Source organism: Leptonychotes weddellii, chromosome 10 (genome assembly GCF_054177405.1).
Source record: "Leptonychotes weddellii isolate Sample4059 chromosome 10, ASM5417740v2, whole genome shotgun sequence".
Taxonomy (NCBI): domain Eukaryota; kingdom Metazoa; phylum Chordata; class Mammalia; order Carnivora; family Phocidae; genus Leptonychotes; species Leptonychotes weddellii.
In genome coordinates this window covers 14,073,882-14,087,511 of record NC_138378.1, presented here as the reverse complement: position 1 = coordinate 14,087,511, position 13,630 = coordinate 14,073,882, and the positions used below count along the sequence as shown (strand labels likewise).

The following is a 13,630-nucleotide window of genomic DNA, read 5'->3' as shown; positions in this document are numbered from 1 at the left end:
CAGAGGGGACGGTGGGGGCAGCTAGCAGGGGTGTGCGGCTCTCAGTGTATGTACTGTGAGCCGTTCTCTATGTCCATAAGCCTCCTACTGCAGGAGCTCTATGGGCTGCCTCCAGTTCTACTGTCCCATTGCACAGTGACCAGTCCCTCAGTGCTGGGCACGTAGGTTCTTTCTAGTTTTTCCCTATTACAAACAAGGCTGTGATGGGGCGCCCGGGTGGCTCGGTTGGTTAGGTGGCCAACTCTTGGTTTTGGCTCATGATCTCAGGGTCCTGGGACGGAGCCCTGCTTCGGGCTCCACGCTCAGTGGAGAGTCTGTATTGAGGATTCTCTCTCTCCCCCACTCTGTTCCTCCCCCTGCTCGCATGCATGCACGCGTGCTCTCTCCCTCTCTCAAATAAATAAATCTTTAAAAAAAAAAAATGCTGTGACGAACATCTTGTCCACACATCTCTGTGCACATGTATGAGCATCTCCATACCGTAAAGATGGGAAGTCTTGGGGGCTGCCCAGTGGACAGTTTGAGCTGGATCTGTTTGCCGAATGAGTCCCGGGGCCTCTCGGGCAGCACTTTGATGGGTGTGATGGGTGTCCACTTGTGGGGCCCTGGACAGGTTGATGCTGCGAGAAGGCTTGAGGGAATGATAAAGAGCCCAGACCATGAATGACCTCTGGCTGCCCAGGCCAGATAAAGGGCAGGGGGGAGCCCCCAATCCTGGGCCCCACATGTCCTGTTGATGTAGGTTTATCTGTCCAGCTGGCCTGGTGTACCAGCTCCCGGCCTCTCCCAAGGAGGTATGGGTGCAGGTCTTAAAAGTTGGGGGACCAGATGTGGGGTTCACCCTTTCACTCCTCAGAAAAAGCTCAGAGGTCTTGAGATCCCTCTCATTTGTGGGTCTACCCACTAGGGGTGAGGTTTGTGGTGAGATTATGTCTTAGCCTCTCCTACCTGCTCCAATGTGGGTTCTCCTTCGCCCCACGTGTAGGAGTCCTTCAGCCAATTGTTCTGTACGTAGCTGTAGATCCTGTGTCCGTGGGAGGATGAGAGTTCAGAATCCTTCTACGTCGCCATCTTGAACCAGAACGACGACAAAAGTGCTTCACATGAGCATGGATCTGGGTTCACATCACAACCGTACCACTAAAGAGCTGAGTGACCTTAGGCCAGTTACTCCAACTCTCTGAACCTCGTGTCCTCATCTGTATAATAGGAAAAATAACCTAGTGGGGTTATCGTGGAAGTGACATTAACAAGTACCTGGCCCACAGTCCAGACTTGCCATAAATGACGATGTAGATTTCCATTGTTGTCTTGGGTCTCCAGCCTTTTTGGAAAACCTATAACAGCTTTATAGAGAGAAAATTCACACGCCTTACGGTGTAGACATTATTGTGCGCAATTCAGTGGTTTTTAGTATATTTATCACAATCACTTTTGGAACCTTTTCATCATCCCCCCCCCGAGAAACTCTGTAACTGTTGGTCGTCATCCCCTAGCTCCCCTGCTGATCTCCCTCCCCCTCCAGCCCTAGACAACCCCAGTTTACTTTCTGTCTCTATGTATTTGCCTATTCCAGACATTTCAAATAAATGGAATCGTACACATTGGAAATCTTACAGAGTCTTTTGTGACTGGCTCCTTTCACTTAATATAATGCTTAACATCATGTTTTCATGGCCCATCCCTGTTGTAGCATGAATCCATACTTCATTCCTTGGTGTTGTTGGACAATATTCCATTGTGTGGCTAGACCACGGTTCATATATCCATTCATCAGCTGAAGGACACTTGGATTGTTTCCACCTTTTGGCTCTTATGAATAATGCTGTTATGAACATTTATGTACGAACGTGTTTTCATTTCTCTTGGGCATAGACCTAGGAGAGGAATTGCTGGGTCATAAGGTAACTCTATGTTTAACCTTTTGAAGAACTGCCAGACTGTTTCCCAAAGCAGCTGCATCACCTTACATCCCCACCGGCAGTGTATGAAGGTTCTAATTGGTTCTAATTTCTCCACATCCTTACCAACACTTGCCATGGTCTGTCTTTTTGATTATTCCTAGTGGGTGTGTCGTGGGAACTCACTGGGGTTTTGGTGTGCATTTCCCTGATGGTTAATGTCTCCATCTTTTTCAACAGAATCTGCTTCATTTCCAGGGTCAGATAAACCTGGAACATCCCTTTCCCAATATGGAAACACTAACCTGTCCCTCAAAAAGGAAAAAAATCCAACACGGAAAAAGATGTCCATTACTACTTCATAACACTCCTTAAGCTGGCTCTTCCATATTTGTATATTTCCCTGTTTGGGGACATTGAGTAGTTTCTAATTTTCTTCTATTATCACCAATAATTATAAAGACCAGTTGTCACATGGGAAATGCTCACAATAAGTAAACAAAAGGATTAAAAAAAATACTCAGTTTAGTCATCATCTCTGAAAACAATGTATGTTTGTTAATTCACCCAAATGTGTTTTGACCACCATGCTGGGCTCCAAGCCCCGAGCTAGCTGACGGATGGACAAGGTCTGGAAAGGAACAGCAACGATGCAGATACCGCTGGTGTGGGGGTGGGGGGGCCCTGAGTGATAGATGCCCCACTCTTCCCCACCTCTATTTCCAAACTCTCTTGACCGTTGTTATGGTGCCCTTGGCAATAAGACTGAGGGAAAGGAGAAAAAATGATTGATCTAAGGATGATGGGCATCATATTTCTTGAGCCAGATCCTTCAAAGCTATTATTTTATGGAATCTCCACGCAACGTGGGAGGTTGATAATACAGCAGCTACTACTATGACACTCACCGTGTGCCTGGGGCTGTCCCACCAGCGAGGTGCCACTATTGTCCCCAGGTTACACGGGAGGAAGCCGAGGCAGGGCAACGAGACACGAAGCCTTCCGCTTTGGAGGTCTTTCTACATTACCCACATGTGTGCAGAGCTGCACAGAAAGTCATGTTCACACTCAGATCCACGTGTGCACCCTTGGACACACCTGGGAGCATATGTGCCACACCTAGATTCACATGTGCACTCGCATGCAGGGCTGCTTATATCTGCAGGCAGGTCCACGTGAGCTCCAAGCATACATATCCATGTGCACTGAGGCCGTACACTTTTGGACTCACATCTAAGAGTAGGAAAAGGGGTGCAGATAAAGGGGCCAAAGTCCAACTCTTGCCTCCTCCCCGCACCCTCAAAGCACCAGCTGCTGCTAGCAGATGTGTGCAGGCCTGGGTGAGGCGAAGACAGGTGTCTATAGGCTCAAAGGACAGCGATGACCTTGCACTTGGAACCAAGGGCCACCCATTAACTTCTAGACGGGATTACAGCAGCTAGAGGGGCTCCTCTGCTGGGGGCTGGAGGCCCTGAACTGAGGGCCTACAGACAACATGTCTGACCCTGTGCCAGGAGCTCCAGGGGCCGCACCAAAGAAGGCACAATCCAGGTCCTCCAGGGGTCCCCAAGGGATCAGGAAGACAAGATTCACACCTACAGGTGGCTTCACATAGTGGTCACTGGCAAGCATTTTAGTGACAGACTGCCTGGCTTAAAATCTTGGTTCTACCATTTACTGGCTGTGTGATCTGAGCAAGTTAGTTAACTGATGGGTGCCTCGATTTTCCCATCTATAGAATGGGGAAAATTCTAACACCTACCCCTTAGGATTATTGCTTAACAAGTACTACATGAGTACGTATTTGCAAAATAAGCTGCTTTGGGCAAAGGGGGTTTGGGGATGAAGGACAGGCACTGAGTAGAAAGAAATTCCTGAGGATATGGGCCCTGCATCCCACTAGCTGGGTAACCACAGACAAGTCACGCAACCTCTCTGAACCTTAGCTTCTCATTTGTAAACTTTGCACAAATCATTCTTGGTCACTAAACAAATATTTATTGAGGACCTACTATGTGCCACGCACAGTGCTAGGAACAGAGAATACAGCAGTGAGCAAGGCAGACAGTCCCTGCCTGCATGGAGCCTACGGAGTTGGAGGGAGGATAAAGTAAAAACATCCGGTGCATAATAGATGCCCACTGTTCCTTCTTTTCTCCCTCGTCTACCATTGCGCATCAACAGTATAAAAGAGTCTGGAGAACACAGAGGGGCTGAGGTGGGGGAGACCTATCACCCAGAATCTCACCACCCCTAGCAAAACTACTCATTTCATTTTTGCTAATCAAGCCAGTACAGGGCTTGCCTCATGGTGAGATGCTCTAAAAAGCATTTGGAGTGGGGCACCTGGGTGGCTCAGTCATTAAGTATCTGCCTTCGGCTCGGGTCATGATCCCAGGGTCCTGGGATCGAGCCCCATAACGGGCTCTCCGCTCGGCGGGAAGCCTGCTTCTCCCTCTCCCACTCCCCCGGCTTGTGTTCCCTCTCTTGCTGTGTCTCTCTCTGCCAAATAAATAAATAAAATCTTTGGAAAAAAAAAAAAGCATTTGGAGTAATCAACGCATTGCATTTGTGATCAGCAGAAAACAGCTGATTACCCTGTAGCATACCTGATGGAAAGAAACAGAAGCAATCATGACCAGCCCTCTGCACACAGAGGCCTTTCCCTTCTAGGGAGCTGTAACATTTCCATTTTGTAGAAAACAAAGCTGAGGCTCAGAGAGGTCAAGTCACTTGCCAGAGGGCACACAGCAGAAATGTGAAGAGCCAGCTTCAGAAGCCAGTGCTCTTCTGCCCACACTGTCTCGGGCTGTGGGATGCAGCCAGGGATGGATGGTAGGGCTTTGGGCACGGTGACCGGCCTGCCTTTCATTTAGTGAAGCTCGGGGTTTGGGGAGTCTTTGTGCGCCAGGCCTAGGAGCACAGGATAATTGCCAGGCTCTTAGACGGTCTTAGGGGTCTCTTCTGAGCCCAGAAACCCCTCACTCTTACCTCCTTGGGAGCTTGGGGGCCTGCTTAGCCAGGGTCAGAACACTGGACAAGTTCATGATTTCTGGTGCCCTATGGTGGGCGAAGAGCACAAACCTCTGGATCCCCCGGGGCCCTGGGGAGACTGCGTGGGGAGGTCAGCTGCTCCTGCTGCTACTAATGGTGGTCGCCAAGCCAGTGCTTGCCATGTGCAGGCACTTTGACACCTAATCTCGTATCATTCCTGCAGTCACTCCCTCAAGGTGGGAATCATTATTACCACTTGATAAAAATAATCAGAGACTTGGGAAAATGACTTACCAAGGGCACATCACTGGCCGGGGGCATAGCTGGGAGGTAAACCCTTGGCGCTCATAGGAGAGAGCATCGTCAAGGAAGCCTTCCTGCACAGAGAGAGCCAATTTAGGCCATGGTGGCCTTGAACGTCGGAGTGACATTCAATCTGGATTTCTTAGGCAGTGGGGGCGCTATGGTTTTAGAGCAGAGGGAGGATTTGAGTGTAATCGTCAATTAAGCAAGAGTTGAATGTCACGTAGGACGACAGAGACCTATGGAGAGGTGGCAGGGCCCCGACTGGCTCAGGTGACACCGCCCTCACCCAGCACCACCAAACAGCTGGTGCTCAAGTGATAGGATCATAGGAGTCCCCTCCATTCGGGTGCTCCTGTCTCCAGGGTCCCTGGGAGGGAGAGTCCAGGCTAGGAGAGTCCAAATGCCTCGGTGGGTGTTCAGCCTGGATTTGTTCAACACTCTTGCGTGCCCAGCCCTGTGTGGGGAAAGGTGGGGGTCCAGGTGAGGCATGGGGTGGTACGGGTGTGATGGTCCCAGGCACTCGGCCCAGCCCCTCGCTGTCAAGAGCAGGAAATAGAAGCTGGCTGGGCAGCGGTGGACCCGTGAACATCCAGCTTTACTAGGCTCCACGCCACCCTTCCTCACTCCTCCAGGAGTAAAAAACAACCAACCCCCGCCCCAGCTACCTTTTATTTCGCACTTGCATGCCACACCCCCTGGGAAGCTCCTTCCAATCCCATCGCTTGATTATTCCTCCAGCAAACCTGAGATCAGAGGGATGGCTGATGATTTCCATTTTACACGTAGGAGGCGGCGCTCCCAGAGAGCTGAGGTTGCTTACCCAGGTCACAGGGCCCTAAACGGTAGACAGACGAGCAAGCCAGGCTCCAGCGGCCCGGCCCAGAGGAGGCGAAACTCAGTGTTGCCAGCAGAGGGAGATGTGCCCTCAAAGATAAGACCTGCTTCCCAGACTCCTGGCCGGAATTGCAGGAACAGCCCCGCGGCAGCTGCTCCGGGGCTTCTGAAACACCTGGCCGCGGGCGCCCCCTGCGTCTCAGGTTCAGGTGGGGCCTGGGGAGCCCAGAGCTGAGTGCAGAGGAATACAAAACAGCCCTCAAAGGAGGCGAGCCCGTGGTTCACAGAAAAGGAAACACAATGGCTTTTAACACATAAAAAGATGTTTAGCTCGCTCCGGATCAGAGAAACCTGAGTTAAAGCCACAACAAGCAAGCCCTTGCGCATCTATCCGATTGGCAGTTGTGCAGGCCAGGGAAACACGCCCGCATACATCGCCGGGGGATTAAACTTGGTTTAACACGTGCGGAAGGCAACCTGGTAGAATTGCAAGTTCAGGGCACCTGGGTGGCTCAGTTGGTTAAGCGTCTGCCTTCGGCTCGGGTCGTGATCCCGGGGTCCTGGGATCAAGCCCCGCATTGGGCTCCCTGCTCGGCAGGAAGCCTGCTTCTCCCTCTGCCTGCAGCTCATTCTGCTTGTGCGCTGTCTCTCTCAAAGTAAATAAATAAAATCTTAAAAAAAAAAAAAAAAAAAGAACGGCAGGTTCACGTGCATCCAACAGGAATGCATAATACATGAGCATAAAAACTTGTACTAGGCCTGCGTTCTTCAATACGGTGGCCGCCAGTCCCGTGTGGCTCTGGGGCACCCAGAGCTGGCTAGTCCGGGTTGAGACACGCCGGAAGTACAAAATACACACCAGATTTTGTTAGTGTGGAAAACAGAACGTGAAATAACTCTTTAATAGCTTTTTTATATCGATGCTGTGTTGAAATGATGTTTTTGATAGATCGGGTTAAATAACTTTTCAAGTTAATTATACTTGCTTCTGTTTACCCTTAAAACGTGTCCGCTAGAAAATTTTAAGTTACGTCGGTGCTTTGAATTTGTGGCTTCAAATTTTTTTTGTAGTAAAATACACATAACATCAGATGTATCATTTTCACCATTTCTAACGGTACAGCTTAGCGGCATCAAGTACATTCACACTGTTGTGCATCCATCCCCACCATCCACCTCCAGAACTTTTTCACCATCCTCCACGGCAGCTCTGCTCCCCATTCCTCCCTCCTCCCAGGCCCTGGAAGCCACCATTCCAGTCCCCGCCTCTCTAAAGCCGACTGCTCTAGGTAAGCCAGTCATACAATATTCGCCCTTTTGAGTCTGGCTCATTTCGCCCAGCATAATGTCTTCAAGGTTCACAGTACAGCACGTGTCAGAATTTCCTTTCTTTTGAAGGCTGCGAGATATTCCGCCGTATTTACGTACCACCTTTTATCTACTCATCCGCTGGTGGACCTTTGGGTTGCTTTCCACCTTTTGGCTCTTGTCAATAACGCTGAGATGAATGTTTATGCACAAGTACCTATTCGAGTCCCTGCTTCCAGTTCTCGAGTGTATATTGGAGTAGACACTTTACTAGTAATTTCCATAGCAGCACGGCTTGAAATGTCCCCAAACTTGGAACTGCCCAAATGCCCATCAGCGGTAGAAGGGATAAACAAATTTTGGTGTATTTGCATAGAACAGTGCTGTAAGAATGTGTGACCACGTGCCTGCTGCCGTGTGGATGAAGCTGACACACAACACCGGACGTATGGTGTGTGTCCACTTACACAAAGTTCAAACGAGGCAAAGCTAACCCACGATGTCAGAAGTCAGCTCCTCTCTGTGCGCCACGAGGGGGCTTCTGCAGGACTGACAGGGTTCTGTTGATCAGGCCCTGGCTGCAGGAGCCCCACCACTTTGTGAGAATTCACCAAGCTAAGCACTCAGGATTGTTGCTCCGTTTGGTGTATAGGTTAGGCTTTCGTAAGAAGTCCTGCAAAACACGCCCAAGGCCTTTGATCCAGCGATTCTGGGTTTGGGAATCAAACTACAGATACAGTTTCACATGCGGGAGATAAAGCGTGTACAAGATGACCCACTGCCGTTTCTTATCATACCAAAACCTTAGAAACATACCGACTCACACCACGAGGCTGGCTCCGGTCAAAACAGGGAAAATACCAAGTGCTGGCGAGGATGGGGAGAAATGGAACGCTTGTGCCCTGCTGGTGGGACAGAAAACGGAGTCGCTGCTGTGGAAAACAGCATGGCAGCTCCTCAAAAAATTAAAAATAGAATCACCTGTATCATTCAACAATTCCACTTCGAGGTGAATACCTGAAAGAACCGGAAGTAGGGTCTAGAGCGGGTATTTGTACAGCCACGTTCTTTTTTTTTTTTTTTTTTTTTTTTAAAGATTTTATTTATTTATTTGACAGAGAGAGACACAGCGAGAGAGGGAACACAAGCGGGGGGAGTGGGAGAGGGAAAAGCAGGCTTCCCACTGAGCAGGGAGCCGGATACGGGGCTCGATCCCAGGACCCTGGGATCATGACCTGAGCCGAAGGCAGACGCTTAACGACTGAGCCACCCAGGCGCCCGTACAGCCACGTTCTTAACAGCGTGATTCTAGGAGCCATAACCTGAGGTGTCCGGTCGTGGATCAACGAGCAGCATGTTTATATAATCACCCAACACTATTCGGCCGTACAAGGGAAGACAATTCTGACACAGACTACAGCATGGATGAAGCTTGAGCTCATTGTGCTCAGTGAGACAAGCCAGTCATAGGACACTTAGAAGCGGCACCCAGGGCGAGGAATGTCACGGACACAGGAAGCAGAAGGGTGGGCACCAGGGCCGGGGTGGGGAGGCAAAGGGTGAGTTGTTCAAAGCCTACAGTCTCAGTTTTACAAGATGAGAAGACTTCTGGGGACGGATGATGGTGATGGTGGCGCAGCAATGTGAATGTACTTAGTACCACTGAACCGTACACTGAAAAATGGTTAAAATGGCAAATTTTATATTATGCATGCATATTTTACCACAATTAAAACTCCTTTTTTAAAAAAGATTTTATTTATTTAATTAAAGAGAGAGAGAGAGAGCACAAGTAGGCAGAGCGGCAGGCAGAGGGAGAGGGAGAAGCAGGCTCCCCGCAGAGCAGGGAGTCTGATGTGGGGCTCGATCCCAGGACCCTGGGATCATGACCTGAGACGAAGGCAGACGCTTAACGACTGAGCCACCCGGGCGCCACACAATTAAAACTTCTAAAAAGGGAGGTGTCTGTAAGGTAAGGTGAGAAAAGTATTTGAGATACAGTGGGTAATAAAAGTCAAGGGGAGAACAGAGTGTAAGGAGTGTTTCCATTTGCTTAAATATATCAACATGTTAAACAGAAGATGTGGAGATAGGACAGAAGTGACATTCTAGACCAGGTCACCATGTACAAAGGAGTCACAAAGGACGCGGGCGGGACACGTCTCCCCAGTATTCACCTCATCACTTAGAGAAAGGGTGAGGTACTGCATAGAAAGAGAGGCTTGAGGGACCCCACCCCCCAACCTGAGAAAGCCAAACAGAGACTGCTCATCCAGATGCTCGGCTGGGGACCTGGGAGGGTTTCTGGTACAGATGGGGCTGGGGTGGGGAGACCTGGCAGGGGGTCATCTTGGGTCCTATCCCAAGAAGTTGGAGATGGAAGCGGGATTCCTAGGGCTGAGCAAGGAGTGGCAAGTGACCCCCAGGAGGAGAGGTGCATCCACCAAGGGCGAGAGGAGCCTGCTGCAATGGCCAAATTCATGGAGCCCACAACACCATCCCATGATGGAAAAGGGGCAGCTTGAAATGTCTGCTGCTAGAGCGGTGGAAGCCAGCCAGAATGGCGGTCGCTCTGGTAACATCTTTCCTCTCCCCTGACAGCCTCCGCCTAGCCCCCTCGGCCCCACGTGCAGGGGCAGGGAGGAGGAATGGAGAAGGAGCCCCCCATCCCACCTTCTGCCTTCCCCACTACAGGGAAGAAGCAGGGGGAGAAGGTCTAAACCCAAATCAAATTGGCAGTTCCCCTGAATATCTTGACTGGACATTGAAAATTTGAGTGGAGACCATGTTTGTGACTGAAAATGGTAGAACTGTCTGTTACCTAAAAGCTGTCAAGATAACACGGGTCCATTCCATGTGTTCTCCTATTGTCCAGGAAGGAAGCAGAGGAAGCAGAGAGAGAGAGAGAGAGAGAGAGAGAAGCTGAAAAATCTCTTAAGGCCACGTTCAGAACTAGCACAAGGTTGCTTCTGTCACATTCTATTGACCAAAGAGAGATCCAAGGCCAACCCATATTTGAAGGAAAAAGGGGAATAGGGGAGCTAGGTCAAAGTCACATTGCAAAGGGGCATGGGAACAACAGGAATGGAGAATTGGATCCACTTCCATAACCAGTCTACCAAAAAGGCCTTGCTTCCCTTGCAAGGGAGGCTGGGAAATGTAGGCCAGCTGCGTGTCCAGAAAGAACACTGCGTAAGGCAGGGTTACCTGTCTCAGCCACACCTGCTCCCCTCCTTGCTGATGCACATGGAGACACACGCCTCCTGTGCGCTCAGCCCAGTGGGGGGGCTTAGCGAGAGCCTCTCTTCTCAGGGTTAGAGGTCCTGACTCCCCCTCTGTGCGACCACTCACTTTTTTTTTTAAGATTTTATTTATTTTTGACAGAGAGAGACAGTGTACAAGCGGGGGAAGCAGCAGGCAGGGGGAGAGGAAGAAGCAGGCTTCTCGCGGAGCAGGGAGCCCGAGGCGGGCCTCGATCCCAGGACCCTGGGATCATGACCTGAGCCGAAGGCAGACGCTTAACCGTCTGAGCCACCCAGGCACCCGCGACCACTCACTTTTGCTCCCAGGAACTCCATTTCCTCATCTGTAAAACGGAGATATAACAATCATAATTGCCTCCCCTTGACATGGTGGTGATGAAAGCACTCTTCGTCCAAGAAAGCCTCAGATTTTGCAAAGAACTGGACGACACTCTCTGTGCCCTCAAAAGCATTAGGTAACTAGAGGCTACAAGAAATCAACACATGCGTGCAGACCTGGGGAGATGTGTTAACAGGGGCTGCGGGAGCCATCAGAGGAGCTGTGGCAGGACAGCTGATGAGCAGAGTCGGAATAGACCCAGGAGACAGGGAAAGGCACGGCAGGGAGGAGGAACAACACATGCAAAGGTGTGGAGGCTGGAACACACATGGTGTATTAAACGGTCCCATGCCCTACTATTTAAAGCAGAAATTCCCAAAGGGTGGGATGTTGGCCGGGCCCGGGACTGACGCACACTTACATGCTTGTTCCTTGGCAGGATGGGTTTGAAAAAGAGCGCAGAAGAAGAATGAGAGATTGAAAACAGATTATTGGGGAGAAAAGTATTTCAGGCTCGAGACAACTGTCTCTGCAGCCTCTGGCTCCCGTCCCACCCATTCCCCAGCCCTGACGCAAGGCTGGCTGGAAGAAGGTATTTCTCCTGGGATTGGTCAAGCTGAGGGCCTGGCTGGCAGGAGACTAAAGCCTACCCCATTCCTGCCTGGGTGCCAAACTCTGCACAAGGCTTAAATATACCCACAGCCTGACAACATGCCTTAAGCCATGTGAAATGCTCCTCAAGATACCTTCTGTTATTGTCCCCATTTCCCAGATGAGTAAACTGAGGCTTTGAGAGGTTAACTGGCTTACCCACAGCCACATAGCCAGCCAAGGGTGAATCTGACCGATTCCATTGCCTGATCCTGGGCCTGGGCTGCAGACAGAACAGGGAGATGTTTAGAATAGTGAGGAAGAGTGTTCCAGGGGGCACAGGGTATAGTGTGTAAGGCAGTAATGTGCAGTGAGTGTTTGACTCAAAAGTCAGATTTGGGGGCTGTTTGTTACAGCAGCATGACTTAGCCTATCTTGACTGATACAAGTCATGATAAACTAAGTTACATGTCCTAAAAAGGTTAAGACCTCCCCATATTCCTCTCAGAAGCAGCACTTCTTTAAAAAACTGATTTTTAAATTTTAAAAAAAGATTTGTTTATTCATTTGAGAGAGAGAGAGAGTTGGGGCAGGGGCAGAGGAAGACAAGCAGACTCCCCACAGACCACGGAGCCCGACGTGGGGCTCGATCCTATGACCCCAAGATCACGACCTGAGCTGAAATCAAGAGTCAGACACTCAACTGACTGAGCCACCCAGGCGCCCCTAAAAACTGTAACTTTTAAATTTTGCCAAAATACATAAACATAAAATTTTCCACCTTAACATTTTATTTTTTTATTTTATTTTATTTTTTTAAAGATTTTATATATTTATTTATTCATGAGAGACAGAGAGAGAGAGAGAGAGAAGCAGAGGGAGAAGCAGGCTCCCAAGGAGCAGGGAGCCCGACACGGGACTCGATCCCAGGACTCTGGGATCATGACCTGAGCCGAAGGCAGACGCTTAACCGTCTGAGCCACCCAGGCGCCCTCCACCTTAACATTTTAAAATGTCCAGTCCCGTGGCATTAAGCACATTGCCAGGTTATGCTATACCATTGCCACCATCCATCCCCAGAGCTCTCTTCATCCTGAGAAGCTCAGACTCTGTTCCCATTAAACACGGACTTCTCATTCCCCTCCCCCAGCCCCGGGCCACCGCCCTTCTACTTTCTGTCTCTATGAACCTGCCTGCTCTAAGTACCTCACGTAAGGGAATCACACAGTATTGGTCCTCTTGTGGCTGGCATCCTTCACTCAGCAGAACGTCCTCATGGTTCGTCCATGTCGTAGCCTGGGTCAGAATGTCCTCCCTTTTTAAGGCTGAATACTATTCCTTTGCACGTAGAGACCACATTCTGCTTCTCCATTCATCCATCCACGGACACTTGGGCTGCTTCCACCTTTTGGCCGTTGGGAGTAATGCTATAAATATGGGTGCACGGATATCCGGAGCAGCATTTTTAAGCAAAGTTGTTGGGGGGATACGTGCACTGACCAAGAAGCCAGGAGACTTGAGGACTCCGGGCTCCACCATTAACTTGCTGTGTCGCTTTGGACACATTGCTTTCTGCATCTGATTCAAACTTTCCTCACAGTAGCGTGCTGAGACCCAGTGAGACGGTGTAGTGAGGATGCTCTCTGTGAAGGGAAGCCACGAGGGGCTGTTATTGCTGTTACTCAGTGGGGTGCGGGCAATGATTTCCCAAAGGCATGAGTCACTCATGGTGGAATTCCAGGCATCAGGAGATGCAGTTCTGGGCAGCAGAGACCAGATTCCACACAGAGCAGTGACCCTGACCCCAAGCCTGCGAGGGAGCCACACCCTCGCTCCTTGGCCACTGGCTGTTGTGAGGAAGGAGCTGAGTGGGGTTTGCTCAGGCTGCTTCTGTGGCCTCAGCATGGCGAGGGGAACTTGCAGGGTGGATGAAGAGGCCCGACGTTAGCATCTCGATTCCACAACTTTCTAGCCCGGTCCGCTGGACAAGTGAGCTCCCCTCCCTGAACCTAAATGCGGGGGAGGAAAGTGGATTCCTTCAACCTGGGTGAAGATGGAATAAAATAATCAAGGTGAGGAGCAGCCTTACCACGGCGGCCGTGAATGTCGTATCA

The 13,630-nt window shown here is 50.2% G+C and overlaps 2 long non-coding RNA genes across 6 annotated transcripts in view; both read right to left on the bottom strand.

Moving 5' to 3' along the window:
- LOC145723789 (uncharacterized) overlaps positions 1 to 6,568 on the bottom strand; it is a 21,069-nt gene extending 14,501 nt beyond the window's left edge. The window contains exons 1-3 of one of the 2 annotated variants that reach the window (XR_014149067.1): positions 5,867 to 6,568; positions 5,190 to 5,272; positions 949 to 1,199 (exon numbers count right to left, since the gene is read on the bottom strand). This is a non-coding gene — a long non-coding RNA (uncharacterized LOC145723789). Of the gene's footprint in view, positions 1 to 948; positions 1,462 to 5,189; positions 5,273 to 5,866 lie in introns of those variants that run through there. The other variant, XR_014149066.1, reaches the window with a different exon arrangement.
- A 2,056-nt stretch (positions 6,569 to 8,624) lies between these two features.
- Positions 8,625 to 13,630, bottom strand: part of LOC145723788 (uncharacterized) — a 48,344-nt gene continuing 43,338 nt past the window's right edge. For all 4 annotated transcript variants that reach the window (XR_014149063.1, XR_014149065.1, XR_014149064.1 and 1 more), the window contains one exon: positions 8,625 to 13,559. This is a non-coding gene — a long non-coding RNA (uncharacterized LOC145723788). The remainder of the gene's footprint in view (positions 13,560 to 13,630) is intronic.